The sequence below is a fragment of the Apodemus sylvaticus genome, chromosome 6 (assembly GCF_947179515.1).
Source record: "Apodemus sylvaticus chromosome 6, mApoSyl1.1, whole genome shotgun sequence".
Taxonomy (NCBI): Eukaryota; Metazoa; Chordata; class Mammalia; order Rodentia; family Muridae; genus Apodemus; species Apodemus sylvaticus.
In genome coordinates, this window is record NC_067477.1 from 70,349,444 (window position 1) to 70,365,410 (window position 15,967).

General features: G+C 40.7%; 1 pseudogene; it reads left to right on the plus strand.

The window, feature by feature from the left end:
- The first annotated feature begins 391 nt into the window (after positions 1-391).
- On the plus strand, positions 392-716 carry LOC127687939 (60S ribosomal protein L36-like; annotated as a pseudogene).
- The last annotated feature ends 15,251 nt before the right edge of the window (positions 717-15,967 follow it).

Sequence of the window (15,967 nt, forward strand, 5' to 3'; positions counted from 1 at the left end):
AAGCTTGGCTCAGAATGAACTTGTTAGCAGTGGACGCTCATCTCTCGTGTTTGGGGATCAAGGGGTTTGGGTCCCAGCAGAGACACTAAGGACTCCCAGAAACTCATGCAAATCCGAGCATCTTAAGGGCGCAGCCAACTAGAGGAACTTGTTCTCCTAAGCTCACAAGGGCCACTGTTATTTTGTATTATCTGCTCTCATACATATCTCACACCTTGGCACAGTGACAATGATCAAGATCTCTTAACTTTCAATTTAGTTGAAGTTTAAGGAAACTGTCAGAGAAATTGCTGGGAAACATAGCAAGGTTAAAAAGATTTTAATAAACCATGTGATATCTAAAATTCCTAAAAATATAAGTGTCCCTTCCTGTCCCGGTCACCATTGGAGAGCAGCAGCCATGGTCCTGCGCTACCCCACGGCCGACCGCCTCAACAAGAGCCGCCAGGTGAGAAGATCGGCAGTAAAGCTGAGACACAGTCGGTGTCGTGGGTGCCTCACCAAGCACACCGTGTTCGTGTGGGACATGATCCGGGAGGTGTGCGGCTTCGCGCCCTACGAGCAGCGCACCATGGAGTTGCTCAGTGATGAAGGACAAGCTCGCACTCAGGTTCATCAAGAAGAGGGCAGGCACGCATAGCCGGGTCAAGAGAAAGTGGGAGGAGCTGAGCAAAGTGCTGGCAGCCATGAGGAAGGAGGTGGCCAAGAAGCATTGATGAACTCTCCCCCAATAAAAGATCGTTCCTACAAAAAAAAAAATTACAAGTGTCTTTTAAAAAATACCCCCATTAATAATCACATTCTTATTGTCTACAAGTCCACCCTATATTTCATAAAACATTTTATTATTTCCTTATTGGATAATGGTTACTCCCGAACCTGTGGTCTCATTAGAAGGTTTGTCAGATGGCACTTTCAATTTAAATGGATTTTTATGCCATTAGAAAGAATGTTTGCTCTGCCTAAGAAAAGCATTGACTCTAAAAGTCACAGGCTCCAAGCCATTTCCTGTGGGATTTTCTTCCACCATCCTTCCAATTAGTCAGTCAAAGTGATGTTTCTCTAAACACACTCATTTATTTCTCTCTGGAGGGTTGCCTTCTATCCCAACCAAGAAAGAAGATCTTGGGAAATAAAGAAAGCTCTCTATAAGCCTGCTCCCCCAGTACAATATTTATGATTAATCACAGTGCCTCAGTGAGTGACAAGAGAAAAAAAAACACTGTTTCCTTGTTCGTCTGGAATAGAAAACCATTTGTTGCAGCTTGAGTCGGAGCCAACTTCTATTGTTTTGGCAATAATTAGTCAAATTATACCAATCACTAGTAATAATAACAGAAATTGTATAATTGTAATTTAGACCAATGACCTTGGACTTATGAAAATAGAATGTTGGGGTACTGCCTTGCATTACAATTCTATACCGCTAAACTGGAAGGTTTTATATAAGTTGATTAATTTACAGTACTTTTGACATAAACACTAAAAGTAACAAAGCTATGTTAAGTTCCACAAAATGCTCCAGAAGCACTTTGTTTTAAATGAGTCAGTCCATTATTCAAATAAAACAAGACCATCATGCAAGCAACAACCTTAGATATATCACAAATATAGACTGACTTGGCAGAAAACATCTCGGTTGCGCTGTTCCTGAGAACTGGGTCTGGTTCAAATTATTGACCGATTAAAGCAAATCGACATCGTTTCTAGTCAGAGATGTTGAGAACTGTTCTACACGCACAGTCAGTGGAGTTCACTGTGAGTAGCAGAATGAGCCTGTGTGCATACAAAAAACAAACCTCAGGCTGGCTGCTTCACATCAACCGAACGATGGATAAAAGACTCTCCCAGCGCCGTAGGCAAATTTCCCCTTTAATAAGCAGCCAGGAAAAAGCAATATTTCAGTGTTTGCTTTCCTTCCTCTGAGGGAGAAGGTTTCACTGGGACTTATTTCACTTCCTTTTTTCTCTGTCCTATTTTCTTGGCCCTCACAGTCAGCTCCAGTAGCAACACGACAATACCGCTCTGCACTTGCCCAAAGCGCCTTTTCTCTAAACCTCTCAGCTGTGGTCTATGCGAGGAGAGTATAAAACAGGGGGAACAACGCAAACATCCAAGTTCATCCTCTCATACAAATGTTTGAGAGACCTAGAATCATATTAACTCAGGGCAGGGAAAAGAGGCGCTCCCGCCCCTCCACCCTCCACCCCTCCCCCCTCCATCCCGATAAAAAACCCAAACAAATGAGCAAACAAAGTCTCTGAAAAAAATGTTTAGTAGCCATGAGGCCTCGGGTAAGACTGGCCATTATCTTGAGCTCTGTCCCACATATAAAACAGAGCACGCCTTCATGAAGATGTGAAGAGTAACCAGCTGGAATCTCCTACAGCAAAACTGGGGGAGGGGAGTGTCCAGACTTTTAAAATTCTAAAAATAAGTCTGAAGTGGGTAACTAGAAACTATTCGTGTTTCTGGAATAGAGAATGCTTTCACTTTTATCATCTTTTATTTTTTTAATTAAAAAATGAAAAGGCTCACTTGTTTAGGGAAGACAAGTCTCAAAATTAAACGTTTTAGAAAATAAAATTTAACAAAAGATTACTGCTGCTCTCTCTATCACCAGAAAATTTTGTTAAGGGAAGAATGTTCTTTAAAAATGTCTAAGCTCTCTGTTTTAGTTTAAGAATGCTATGAGACACAGCATTAGAAACTCCTAGGAAGCTAGTACCTGAATTCTAGAGACCTCCTTTCCCTCTGTTATTGATAACGGCCTTTAAATATAGAGCAGTTTCCCCTACATATTCTGCTAAAGATGCAAATATTTTTTCAGGGTTTATCAGCTAATTAGAGGAGTTGGTTTGCATGGGCTGGAAATCTCTCATCTCTCAGCCTAGATTTTGAATCTAGTAAACTTGAAATAAAATACACATAACTGTCTAATCCTCCAGCAAAGGAAACATAGAAAAGAGAAAGGCAAATATGCTGAAGTGTGTGTGTGTGTGTGTGTGTGTGTGTGTGTGTATGCGTCCCTATAAGGACCAGAAGAGTTTATTAGATACCCAGGAACAGAGTTACAGGTGGTTGTGAGTTGCCCAATATAGGTGCTTGTAAGCTTAGGTCCTCTGGAAGAACTGCAAGTGCTCTTAACCACTCAGCCATCTTTCCAGCCTCACAAGTTTTTATTATAAACATCTATTTCTTCTAGATTTAAGAAAATATGAATTTTCAAAAAATTGCCAATTGGTATAGATATAAAATACTATATTATTTTCTTTAAGCACACACAACAAATCAAATACAACACATATAGTAAGATAGCATATCATGACAAAGATTTATCCTAGGAATACAAGACTGGCTGAATACTGGAAAATCTATCAATACACATACTTTGGGATCAATACACGATCATCTCAATATTTGTACACACTGCTTTCAGTGACCAATCAATGAATAAATGAATGAATAAATAAAATGTCTCCAGGCAATAAAGAGCACCTACACTAGACCTTCAGCCAGCGTCTTATCAAATGCTGAAAGAACAAGCATTCTCCTCCCTGTAAGCAAACATGTGATAAGGATGTCTGCACTGCCACTGCACTTAGCATCCTACTGAAGGTCTTAGCAAACACATGGCAGTAGACAATAGAAGTACAGGTGAACAAAACATGAGGGAGATGTTCTCTGATTGGAGATAAATGGAGGGTATCGACAGCATTAGTTATTAGGGTAATGCTTATTAAAACTATACTTACATACAATTACATACTCATTACAGTAGTTTGAACTACAGATTGGTACTAGTTGATGTGTGGAGCAATGGAACCCTGTTGGTGGTGGTGGAAAGAATTATTGGTGGACCTCCCTTTAAACCCTACCACAGCAAAATAGGTGAGTGGTTACCACTGTTGGGGCTAGAACTAAGACCTTGGGGAGGGGCAGAAGAGAAAGCCATGAATGCAGATTTTGACAAACATGTAACTGTGTGTCAAAAGTAATAACCCCAAAGTATGAACACTCTCTAGGTCCCTGCTGTACGTATAGAGTGAGCTGGCACACATACATAAAAACAGGGAAAACTGGACTGGTGTATACCAACATACAAACATCAATCATCTTCTTAATGTGTATTTCAGAAGATTAAATTTGCTTCCTGGTCTCTTTCTGAGATTTAAAAATAATCCCTGATTAGCCTGTGTGGTGGTTTGAATATCTTTGGCCCATAGGGAGTGGCACAGTTGGGAGGTGTGGCCTTGATGGAGGAAATGTGTCATTGAGGGGGTGGGCTTTGAGACCTTCCTCCTAGATGCTTGCAAGACAGGCTTCTATCTAACACAGAGTGTATTGCTTTTGATTTTTAGAGGAAAAGAAAGTCATGTTGCGTCTATCTGTTCATGTGTGCTCATAGACCTGGTCAAGAGTGCAAGTGCTTCTCAGAGGCCTCTAGATTCCAGTCTCTTCCACTTGTCTTCACTCCTTCCCCCACCCCCTTTATCCTCTGTAAGAGTTTCAGGATGCAAGTCCAAGTGAATCAAGAACCTCCAAATAAAACCAGATCCACTGAAACTTATAGAGGAGAAAGTGGGGAAAATCCTTGAACACATGGGCACTGGGGAAATTTTCCTGAACAGAACACCAATGGCTTATGCTCTAAGATCAAGAATTGACAAATGAGACCTCATAAAATTGCAAAGCTTCTGTAAGGCAAAGAACATTGTCAATAGGACAAAATGGCAACCAACAGATTGGGAAAAGATCTTTACCAACCCTATATCTGATAGAGGGATAATATCCAATGTATACAAAGAACTCAAAAGTTGGACTCCAGAGAACCAGATAACCCTATTAAAAATGGGGTGCAGAACTAAACAAAGAATTTTCAACTGAGGACTATCAAATAGCCAAGAAGCACCTAAAGAAATGTTTAGCACGCTTAGTTATTAGGGAAATGCAAATCAAAACAATCCTGAGATTCTACCTCACATCAGTCAGAATGGCTAAAGTAAAAAATTCAGGTGACAGCAGATGCTGGCAAGGATGTGAAGAAAGAGGAACTCTCCTTTATTGCTAGTGGGATTGCAAGCTGGTACAACCACTCTGGAAATCAGTTTGGTGGCTCCTCAGAAAATTGGACATAGTACTACCTGAGGACCCAGCTATACCACTCCTGGGCATATACCCAGAAGATGCTCCTACATGTAATAAGGACACATGCTCCACTCTGTTCATAGCAGCCTTATTTATAATAGCCAGAAGCTGGAAAGAACCCAGATGTCCCTCAACAGAGGAATGGGTACAGAAAATGTGGTGTATTTACACAATGGAGTGCTATTCAGCTATTAAGAATGATGAATTCATGAAATTCTTAGGCAAATAGATGGAACTAAGGAGTATCATCCTGAGTGAGGTAACCCAGTCACAAAGGAACACACATAGTATGCACTCACTGATAAGTGGATGTTAACCCAGGAGCTTGGAATACCCAAGATATAATCCACAGACCACATGAAGCTCAAGAAGAAGGAAGACCAGTGTGTGGGGGATTTGGCTCTTCTGAGAAGGGAAATACTTACAGGAGCAAATATGTAGATACAGTGTAGAATAGAGACTTAAGGAAAGGCCATCCAGAGACTGTCCTACCTGGGGACTCACCCCATATACAGTCACCAAACCCTGACACTATCGTGGATGCCAAGACATGCTTGCTGAAAGGAAAACCTGATATGGCTGTCTCCTGAGAGGCCCTGCCAGGGCCTTACAAATACAGAGGCAGATGCTCACAGTCAACTATTGGACTGAGTGCAGGGTCCCCAATGGAGGAGTTAGAGAAAGAATTATCTATAGGAGCTGAGGGGATTTGCAACCTCATAGGAAGAACAACAATATCATACAACCAGACACCCCAGAGCTCCCAGGGACTAAGCCATCAGCCAAGGGGTACACATAGCCCTATCTGTGTATGTAGCAGAGGATTACCTTGTCAGGCATCAATAGGAGGAGAGGTCCTTGGTCCTATGAAGGCTCCATAGATGCCCCAATGTAGGGGCATTGAGGGTGGGGAGGTAGGAGTGGGGTGGGTGGAGGAATACCCTCATAGAAGTAGCAGGAGGGAGAATGGGATAGGGGCTATCAGGGAGGGGGAACTGGGAAAGGGGATAATATTCGAAATGTAAATAAAGAATATATCCACTTTTAAAAAGAAGAGTTTCAGCATAGCAGTCCTCATCTTAAAAAGAGGGGTTGATTAACACCTACTATGTTGTTCCTCCAGTCTAGCTCTGACTTAATAAGCCTGGGCACAAACTGAACTGTTATTACAAGCCAGGCACTGCTAGGAGCTCTGTAGAATTTCTTACACAATCCTGGTCCTTTTGGATGATGCACCTTTCAGCTCTCAATTTAGAGATGATCACAGCTAGCCATCAACTAAAGTTGGGTAAATCCAGCATCCAAATTTATAGCCATCTTGGTCAAGTGAGGTGTTGGGAAACACAGCGTCTGAACGAAAGCTGTCTTCTAAAGTCCCGAAGTCTGGCTTGGTGCTTGTTAGTTGTGTAATATTAGAAACATTGATTAACCTCCCTGACCCCGGTCTTACCTCTTTGCCTGTCATAGGGACTTTCAGTTCACCCCGAGAGGACTGCCTAACTGCTCGGTAACAGCACCAGGCTTTTCCTGCCTTTAGCTCCCTGCTCTCTGATTCCCTCACCCAAGTATATCTTCCCTTCTCTTTTCACCCTCTTGTTCTCTATCCAACAAGACTCAGCCTAAGACTCTGGATCTAAAACAGTGTTGCTTTATATATCCCTTTGTAGTTAGATGATCATTAATAATTCTATGAAGATTAATTTTATCATCAATTAAGATGTATGGTTATTTACATTTTATCATTTGCTTCTTGGGTTTAGTTATGTGTTTCTCAAGCTAACTTTGTAGCTCAGGCTAGTCTCAAATTGTGGCAACCTTCCTGCCCCAGCCTCCCAAGTAGTAGGAATATAGTCATGCACCATCATGCCATTTTATTATTTTTAAATGTAAGCGAATAGGATAAAACGAAGTTTAAAATGATGTTTTTTTTTTCATTTGCACTAACCATATTTCATATGGTTGGTCAGCACCAATACAGACCATGTCCTTTACCTTCTGTCTTAGTCAGGGTTTCTATTCCTGCACCATGACCAAGAAGCAAGTTGGTGAGGAAAGGGTTTATTCAGCTTACATTTTCCACATTGCTGTTCATCACTAAAAGAAGTCAGGACTGGAACTCAAACAGGCCAGGAAAGAGCTGATGCAGAGGCCATGGAGGGATGTTTCTTATTGGCTTGCTTCCTCTGGCCTGCTCAGCTTGCTCTCTTATATAACCCAAGATTTCCAGCCCATAGATGACACCACCCATAATTTTTTACATTTTATCATTTGCTTCTTGGGTTTAGTTATGTGTTTCTTGAGACATGGTCTAACTTTGTAGCTCAGGCTAGTCTCAAATTGTTGCAACCTTCCTGCCCCAGCCTCCCAAGTAGTAGGAATATAGGCATGCACCATCATGCCATTTTATTATTTTTAATTGTAAGCAAATAGGATGGGCCCTCCCCCCCTTATCACCAACTGAGAAAATGCCCCACAGTTGGATTTCAAGGAGGTGCTTTCCCAAGTGAAGCTCCTTTCACTGTGATAACTCCAGCCTGAGTCAAGTTGACACACAAAACCAGCCAGTATACCCTCCATGTTCTATGGAAGAGTGCTTCTCTAATATGTAAATCCAAATATGGAAGCCCAGTAGTATTTAACAGTGACAGCATGGGAGAAACTCAGATTAGTACTGTGTTTTGCCTTGGTGAGTCATCATTTGATGAGAAAAATAACATGAACCTAAGCTCTAAAATACTAACTGATTAAATTATATATGCAATTGTAACTTTAGTTGCAAAAGATCAAATTTCTAAGGAGCCAGACCATTTTTCACCTTCTAAAAAAGAGAAATAATTATTCTGCCAATGATGTCTTCAGTTATGAGGTGATGTCTTCTGTGACACATGCAATTACACAGGATCTTAGATGTGGAAATGCCTATGTGAAATACTCTCCTGCAAAACCTTCCCTAAAATAATTCTGCTAATACAACATCAATGTGCCTGGCAAATATTGCCCTAGCAACCTGAAGCATCGCAATAGAGATAAAATGAATGTGTTTGCCTAATTGTAAAGGTGGTTAAAGTCAAGTGATTTAGCCAAGGTCACCTTGCAGCATTACTACTGGATCCACATGTCCTTGGACACCTGAGCCCCTATGTTAGCCCCTCTTCATGGAATACTGAAGCTCAAAATCCCTCCCCTACCCTTAGGACATTTTATACCCACTAATGATACCACTTATTTTGAGTGCCTACAATTTGAAAGCTCTCTGCAAGAGAGGAAGAAGCTGAGGCCAATGAACACTCCCCCCCAACTCTATCACATAAACAGCTCTGTGCCACTTGAGTCGATGCAGACAGGAAGGGACTCACACACAATAAAACCAGACCAAGCTTCTACCACTCCACTAACTCTGCTGCAGGCAAGCATATTGCTAAGAAATGACATAAAATTGGTAAATCTGCATCACTACCCCACCCCCACCATATGCTAAGAGGCTTTTTAAAATGATAACACACACAAAAATCCATATCTCAGACAGGAGGGAACTGGGAAAGTGGCTTCAGGGATATGATGATTGAGATGCTCATACAAGATAAATTGCTTTTTGATAATTAGATCTGAGGCAATTTTTTTCCTCTTCTGACTCCATTGTTTAGTATAATTCAGAAAGGACTTAAAATTCCAAGGAGATAAATGTCTTCTCCACATGCTCAATCTCTTTACAATTATATCCAAGATAATTCAATGAGAAATTTTGTGAAATTTATTTGATGGGCTTATTTGCCAAATATTTTCAGTATTCAAGTGGTTCATTTTTTCCAACCAAAGGATCATAAAGACTTGAAGAAGAAAGTTAATCCAGAGCATACCTTCATTAACATTCTAAAAGAAAGAAGGGTGGATAGATACACATTTCAACAAATGAAATTAGCAAAATGAACCTGATTTCATGTTTTCAGTATTCCCAGATAGATCCTGGAATCATAGTATAAATAAATAATCGGTCCCGATTATTAAAACAGAAATTTAACAAGGCACAAGATTAAAGTGCATGCATACGGGGTTAGCCTCACTCTTATTCATTAACAATTATTAAAAATGCCTTCCGCTGGTCTTGTACTTCAGATTCTAGATGATTTCTTAACTAAGAGCCTTTCCTTATTGCAGCAAATCTGCTTGGCTTTGAATGTTTGTGCTGACATTTTGATATACTAGTACTCCAGGTCAATTGAGAACTAGCTTGAGAGCAATCTGCAGCCAATACTCATTGTTTTAGGGGAGATGTAGAGGAATAACACTGAGCTTTTGGGGATCAGAAAATCAATAGTACCAACAAAAGCTTATGCCAGCCTCTTGGCTTGGTCTATGTAGACGCTTACCCCATCTGCAGCCCCAAGAGGTATGTTCATTACAGATATCTGGATGGCTAATATCCACTTATTAGTGAGTACATGCCATGCATGTCCTTTTGGGTCCAGGTTACCTCACTCAGGATGGTATTTTCAAGTTCCATCCTTTTGCCTGAAAAACTCTTGTCTTTGTTTTTAATGGGATATCCATGCCACACCCTAAAGACCCAAAGAAGCTAAACAAGAAGGAAGGCCCAAGTGAGGATGCTTGAATCTTACTTAGAAGGGTAGATAAAATATCAGAGGAGGCAGATGGAGGGACCTGGGTGGGAGAGGGGATGGGAATGGAGGGTGAGGCTTAGGATCAGGTGTGGGAAGAGATAGGGAAGATAGTCAGATGAGCAGGAGAGGGAATGGAAATCTGCAATTGGTGGGCATGGGGAGGTTGGGGTCATTTTGAGGATGTGACAGAGACTTGGGATAGGGAAGACATCCAAGAATCAATAGGGGTGACTGGAGCTATGACTCACAGCACTGGGATATGGAATCTGAAGAAGCCATTTCATGTAACCAGGCAAGAACCCCAGTGGAATGATAGGAATACTAACTCACCTACAAAACTTTGGATCCCAAATTTATCCTATCTATAAGAAATGCAGGGACAGTGGATGGAGCAGAGACTGTGGGGATGGACAACCAATAACAGGCCCACCTGAGAGCTGTCCCATGAGCAAGCACCAACCCCTCACACTATTAACGATGCTCTATTATGCTTGCAGACAGTAGTCTAGCATGTTGTCCTCTGAGAGGCTTACACCCAGCAGCTGCAGATACCCACAGCCAAACAGTGGATGGAGCTTGGGGACTCCTAAGGAAGATTTTAGGGGGAGATAGGAACTCCACAGGAAGACCAGCAGAGTCAATTACCCTGTATCCTTGGAGCAGTCAGAGTCTGAACCATCAACCAAAGAGCAAACATGGGCTGGACCTAGAACCCACCACAAAGATATTTGGCAGATGTGCAGCTTGGTTTTCAAGTGGGTCCCAAACAACTGGAGTAGGGGCTATCTATCACAAAAGCAGTTGCCTGTCCATGGGCTATGTTCTTCCAGCCGGCCTCAATGGGAGAGGATGATGCGCCTATCCTTGCAGAAACTTGACATGCCAGGTACTTGTGGCAGGGGTCGGAGGAGGGTACCTGCTCAGAGGAGAAGGGGAGAGGGAGGAAAGGATTGTGAGGAGTGCCTGAGAGGAGGAGCAGTGAGCAGGATGTGAAGTGAATAAAACAAAAAAACAAAGTTAAAAGTAAGTCAATAAATGGATACTTACAATTTTTCATAAAAGTACACAATAAAGATAACTGAATATGCAAAGAAAAGAAGATATTTGGATAAAAGGGGAGGATAAAGATTCTGAGGGACACAGAGTATGACAAACAGACACAGGAAGAAGAAACCGACAGTGAGGAGTGAGCAATGGGCAAAGAGCAGAGAGATGGCTTGGAGAGGGGAGAGAGAAAGAAGTGAGATGCTCTACCACAGAGCTCTAGTTTGGGGTGGGATTTGAGTAGAATGAACTATCAGCGAATTCAAGCAAGAGTGAAACTCAGTGGGCATTGGCTTGTTCAGTGTCCCAGTCATGCGTCCCCTGCTTTTTTATCACACTGCACTGTGAGTCATTGCTCAAGGGCTTTCTTCTGAGAAACATCCAACCTTGGAGTTTTCACTCACGCCATGCCATTGAGGCCCCTCTCAGAAAGTAAGGAAACTTGTAACCTCCTCTGATGTTTCAGACCATGAAGTTACTTTTTATCTGAAACTCATCTGTTGATATCATTACATAAGACAGGTGCCCACATTAGTCTAGGAGCCTAGCCTTTCTTCAGTTGCTACAAGGACAACCTCTCCCATCATGAAATAGGAGATCAAGAAATTGCAAAGATGACTGAATCTGGGAACTGGCAATGGGAAGCAGGGGTCTGTATGATCTCATAGCTGCTGATGTTGGCTTGGTATGCCATTAGAATCTATGAAGTATTTCAGTCATCTTGGTTTTAAAGAGCAAACCCAAACATTAGCTTTGTCAGCAATTTTCAGTGCATGCAGCAGAATCATCTGGAAAGGAGTGTGCTGAAACATATAGTGCTGGACCCTGCCCAGAGTTCCCAACTCATACTGTCTAGGGACACGTCATGAAAATCATTGGTCTAAGCAATGCCAGGTATTTAAGACTGGAAAGTTGCAGGTGTGTGTGTGTGTGTGTGTGTGTGTGTGTGTGTGTGTGTGTGTATGTGTGATTACTAGATATAAAGAAGAAAGAAAATATCCAGTCCTTTTGAAACTTGAATGTGCAGATTCAAAGTAACAGACCTGAGATGGGTCCTTTAATTCTGCATTTCTAACTAACTTGCAGGTCATAATGCTGACCCTAGAATTTCATTGATTTTCAGGGTCCTGATATAATTAGGGCAGTATTTCTATGTGTATACCTTGAGGATTATCAATATTGAAATCGAAAGTCTAGTTGGGAGCATGGTGGGATTGTTACAAATGCAGATTCCTGGTCTACCCTTACATATACAATGTCAGAACCTTTAGAGGTGAGGCATTTGTTCTTCATGTTAAACAAGAGTTATGAAGTTCTTACATACTGGCCTGGCAGCTGAGGATGACAGGTAAGAGTTTAGGGACCAGCAATTCAAGGCACTGACCATTGATTATTATGTCTTCATTTTACTGTTTATCTTTTGTTAGCCATTGATGAAATGATCAGGAAAGGTAAAGAGGATCTTAAAATAGGAGGTAAAACTTTTAGTGATCAGTGTTGCTCTATATTAGCAACCAAAAAAACCCCAAAACAATAAACAAAACCCATAGACAGAAAAAGGAAAACTGGAAACTAGACCATCTATTACATTTTTCACAAATTTAAATTATTTGTGCCTTACCTATTCTTGTTAACAGGCAACCACAAATTGTTGTCTTGAGTTCTTTTGTTAGTAGTAAGTGAAAATGTTTTTGTGATGATTACTTAATACATTGCTAAATCCAGAAGATAGAAATGATCTGCCAGCAAATGCCATATTGAAGTTTCCTAAACACTACAGAAAATAGAAATTATTTACAGTTAGTATTCAACATTGGCAAACAAGTCATGCTATTAAAGATGGATTTGCATATGTTATATTAGGAGGCATGCAAATGTATGTGCAAAACTAGGCATAATTAATCGTTTCTACCAATGACGGAATACCCCATTGCCCAGTTCTGCCATCCCTTCCCCATCCCTTTCTTCGGGGCACAGATGTATATTTATAACTCCCTAGGATCTCAGCGTATGTTCAGTAGCTCTCTCTTCACCCCCAATTTTCATGCTAACACCTACGCTTGAAGGACTGAAACACTTGGAAGTGATTCCATGTTCTCATCCAAAAACTAAGAAAATAAAAGTTTGAACAGCAGTGAACACAAATAGTTGTTTCTAACCCTTGTGCTTATTGTCAGGACCACCTAGAAAACTTTCCGAAAGGTTAGTCCCCAGCCACCTCAACATTCATATTTAGTGAGTCTTGAGTGGCCAGGAAACATAACTTTCTAAAACAGCCTACATTAATCACAAGATCACCTTGACCTCAGCACTACTTGCACAGGCTTTAAGCAGAATCTGGGAAGCACAGTAATACAGTTAGTGCTATTTAGTTAATATTAGTTAGTATTCTTGCATGGCAGACTTTAACTAAGCACTTCACATATCATAAATGTTCTCATCTTGTAGATGAGGAATCTGAGACTTGGAGGAGGAATTATATCCGTGCAGGCATTTGGCTTTATCACGAAATAGAATGAAGTTGGGCAAGACATGTAAGTCATTTGAGGATGAGTTAACTAGATACTGGGTCACAATCAGCTTCCTTTGTGTTTTAATGTTCACTAGTAGAACTGAATTGAACTGAGACAAAGGTTTTAGTTCTAAAGTCAAAATGCACTGGGGCACTTCTTTCTCCACCACCCTCATTTCTCAGAGAGAAAAACTCCTTTATAACCAGCTCTATTCCCTCTCCCATGTTTCCTGCCCAGCCTTCAAAGCAAATCCCCAAGTTACTCAGTGTTCTTACTGTCCTAGTATTTGGCCTTACGAGATATGCAATGGACATCTTTCCTTTCTTGCTCAGAAATAATTTGTTCTTTTTCAGAGAGTATTTTATTCATCTCAGTATGCCAAGCACTTGGAAGGCTTGACTGAGAGAAAATGACAGTTGTAGTTATGCTATTCTGAAAAGGGATATGAACTGCTTTCATTTTGGAGAGACTCTAGAGGGTGTGTGTGTGTGTGCGCGTGTGCGTGTGCGTGTGCGTGTGTGTGTGTGTGTGTGTGTGTGTGTATTTGTGTATTTGATTGTTCTTTCATAGCTGATCATCTGATGTTCTCTCAATCTCTCACTCATTGCTTTTCAAGTAAGACAAGGTATAGATTCCAAATTTAAATCAACTGTTAATGTTTTGTTACAACAATATGAACTGTTTTATAGTAAATCTATTGAGACAAGTCTTTTGCAATCCAGGTCATTTCTAGCTTTGCCTTTGAAATATTGACAGAAACTATTTTTCCCCCCAAAGAAGTAGGTAAGAAAGCAGCAAAAGAATGATAGCTGTGGAGAATGAATGGAAGGACAGGAATGTTAAATTTGATTAGAGCAGACTACTGGCATAATAACAGAGACAAAGCTCACATTGTGCTTTGGTTCAAAGATAATGATGAAGGCCAAGCTCTTCAACTGGACCCATGCCCAGCACTGCCTTTGTACCAAGCTCAGAGAAGCAGTCAAACAGCATGTAACCAATGTGACCTGTAAACAAGGGGTCACAGCAAGGCCACCAGAGTCAACCACATCATAGTGGAGTGGCAGTAAGGGGAAAATATGGTAGACTTCTAAAGGGGCTTCTGTGCCCTTGTATAGCAAGAGAGCAGTTTGTATAAAGGGGAGTTCTTTCTAGGTCTGAATCCTCTTTTCATAAGGAATTTGTTGCTTGGCAACATGTGGCAGTTTTCACTGGTATCCTAAGGTCTTCTCAAGTACCGACTATACTCTGAGACCTTCCTTCCTTAACACTGTGGCTCACTAAGATTGTATCTGTCACACACACTGAACTAAAAGCTCTCACTGTATGTTCCAAAGGCCTCCTAATTACATGGACGGAACTCCCAATGAGTCAGATAAATTGATGAAGGAGAAAATTAGCCATTTATATCTATCACAGGTAGTTCTCTTAATGGCACCCATTTTTTGAATGGGAAGTGCTTATTTTGGCTATCTTGATGATAAAGTAGGCTGCCTCAGACTGAATGTGTGTTTTTTTTTTCTTTCCACCCTGGGAGTGGGGAGGATGATTTTGATAGCTTTGTAGTAATGAGGCAGAAAAGAATCTAGCATAAGATGCCCAGGTAGACCAGATATCCTCTAAAAGAGAAAGCATCAGACATTCCCCCTTTCCAATCATTACTAAAGTGAAGTCCTGGACCTGACTGAATTGAAACAGGACAGGTGGATGCTTCCTCTGCCAATGCCCATCCCCTTCCTTGTGACTTTGTATGTCTATGCAAAGATCCTTGGATAGCAAATGCTCGTGGTCCAGAAGAGAATGACAGCTTCAAATTTTTCTCCCTTCATCTTAACAAGGGCCTAGGAATCTTGAATCAGTAATTTCAAAGACCAAACAAGATGGCCCATGCTTTCCAGTGTGGTTTTCTATCTCACTATGCACACATCCTGCAATTTCCTTTTTGCAGTCACCTGCTATTAACTTTCCTATTTAGAACAGAAGATATAGTCTCTTGATCATCTACTTGAATATTGTGTAATTACTCCATATTTGTTGAACTCTAGGCTATTAAAAATGTTTGGGTACAGATTACAGGGAGACAAGAAACTGATTTGAGATCTGTGTCAGAGGGTGAGAGGAGAGTCACAGAAACATTACAGTCTTTCAACATCTTCACAGAGACGTCTCCGACATGTAAGTTACTTTCTCTGTGTCTCAGATATTTAAGGTACATAGTCCCTGACTCTGCCTAATTAAAGACGATGACAAAGAACAAATATAAAGATGTTCAAGTAGTCAAAAAGTATTGAAAAATTATCAGCATCATATCACCTAGGAAATGCCAACCAAATAGAGAGAGCTATTATTTTATTTAATAAGAATAGATTGTAAGTATTGGCAAAGATACAAAATACATACAGACTATTAATGAAAATGTAAATTTGTGTACTCAACTATGGAAAACAGTGTGGAGGTGGCGTAAAATAAAAAATAGAACTGCCACATGGAAACCATTCTAGTACTGTGTAAATATCTGAAGGAAACAAAACCATTTTATCAGAAAAATAACTTAATTTAGCACTATTCACAATAACCATGATATGTAATAGACCAAGGTACTCACTGATAGATAAAAAAAATTAAGAAATGTGACACACACAC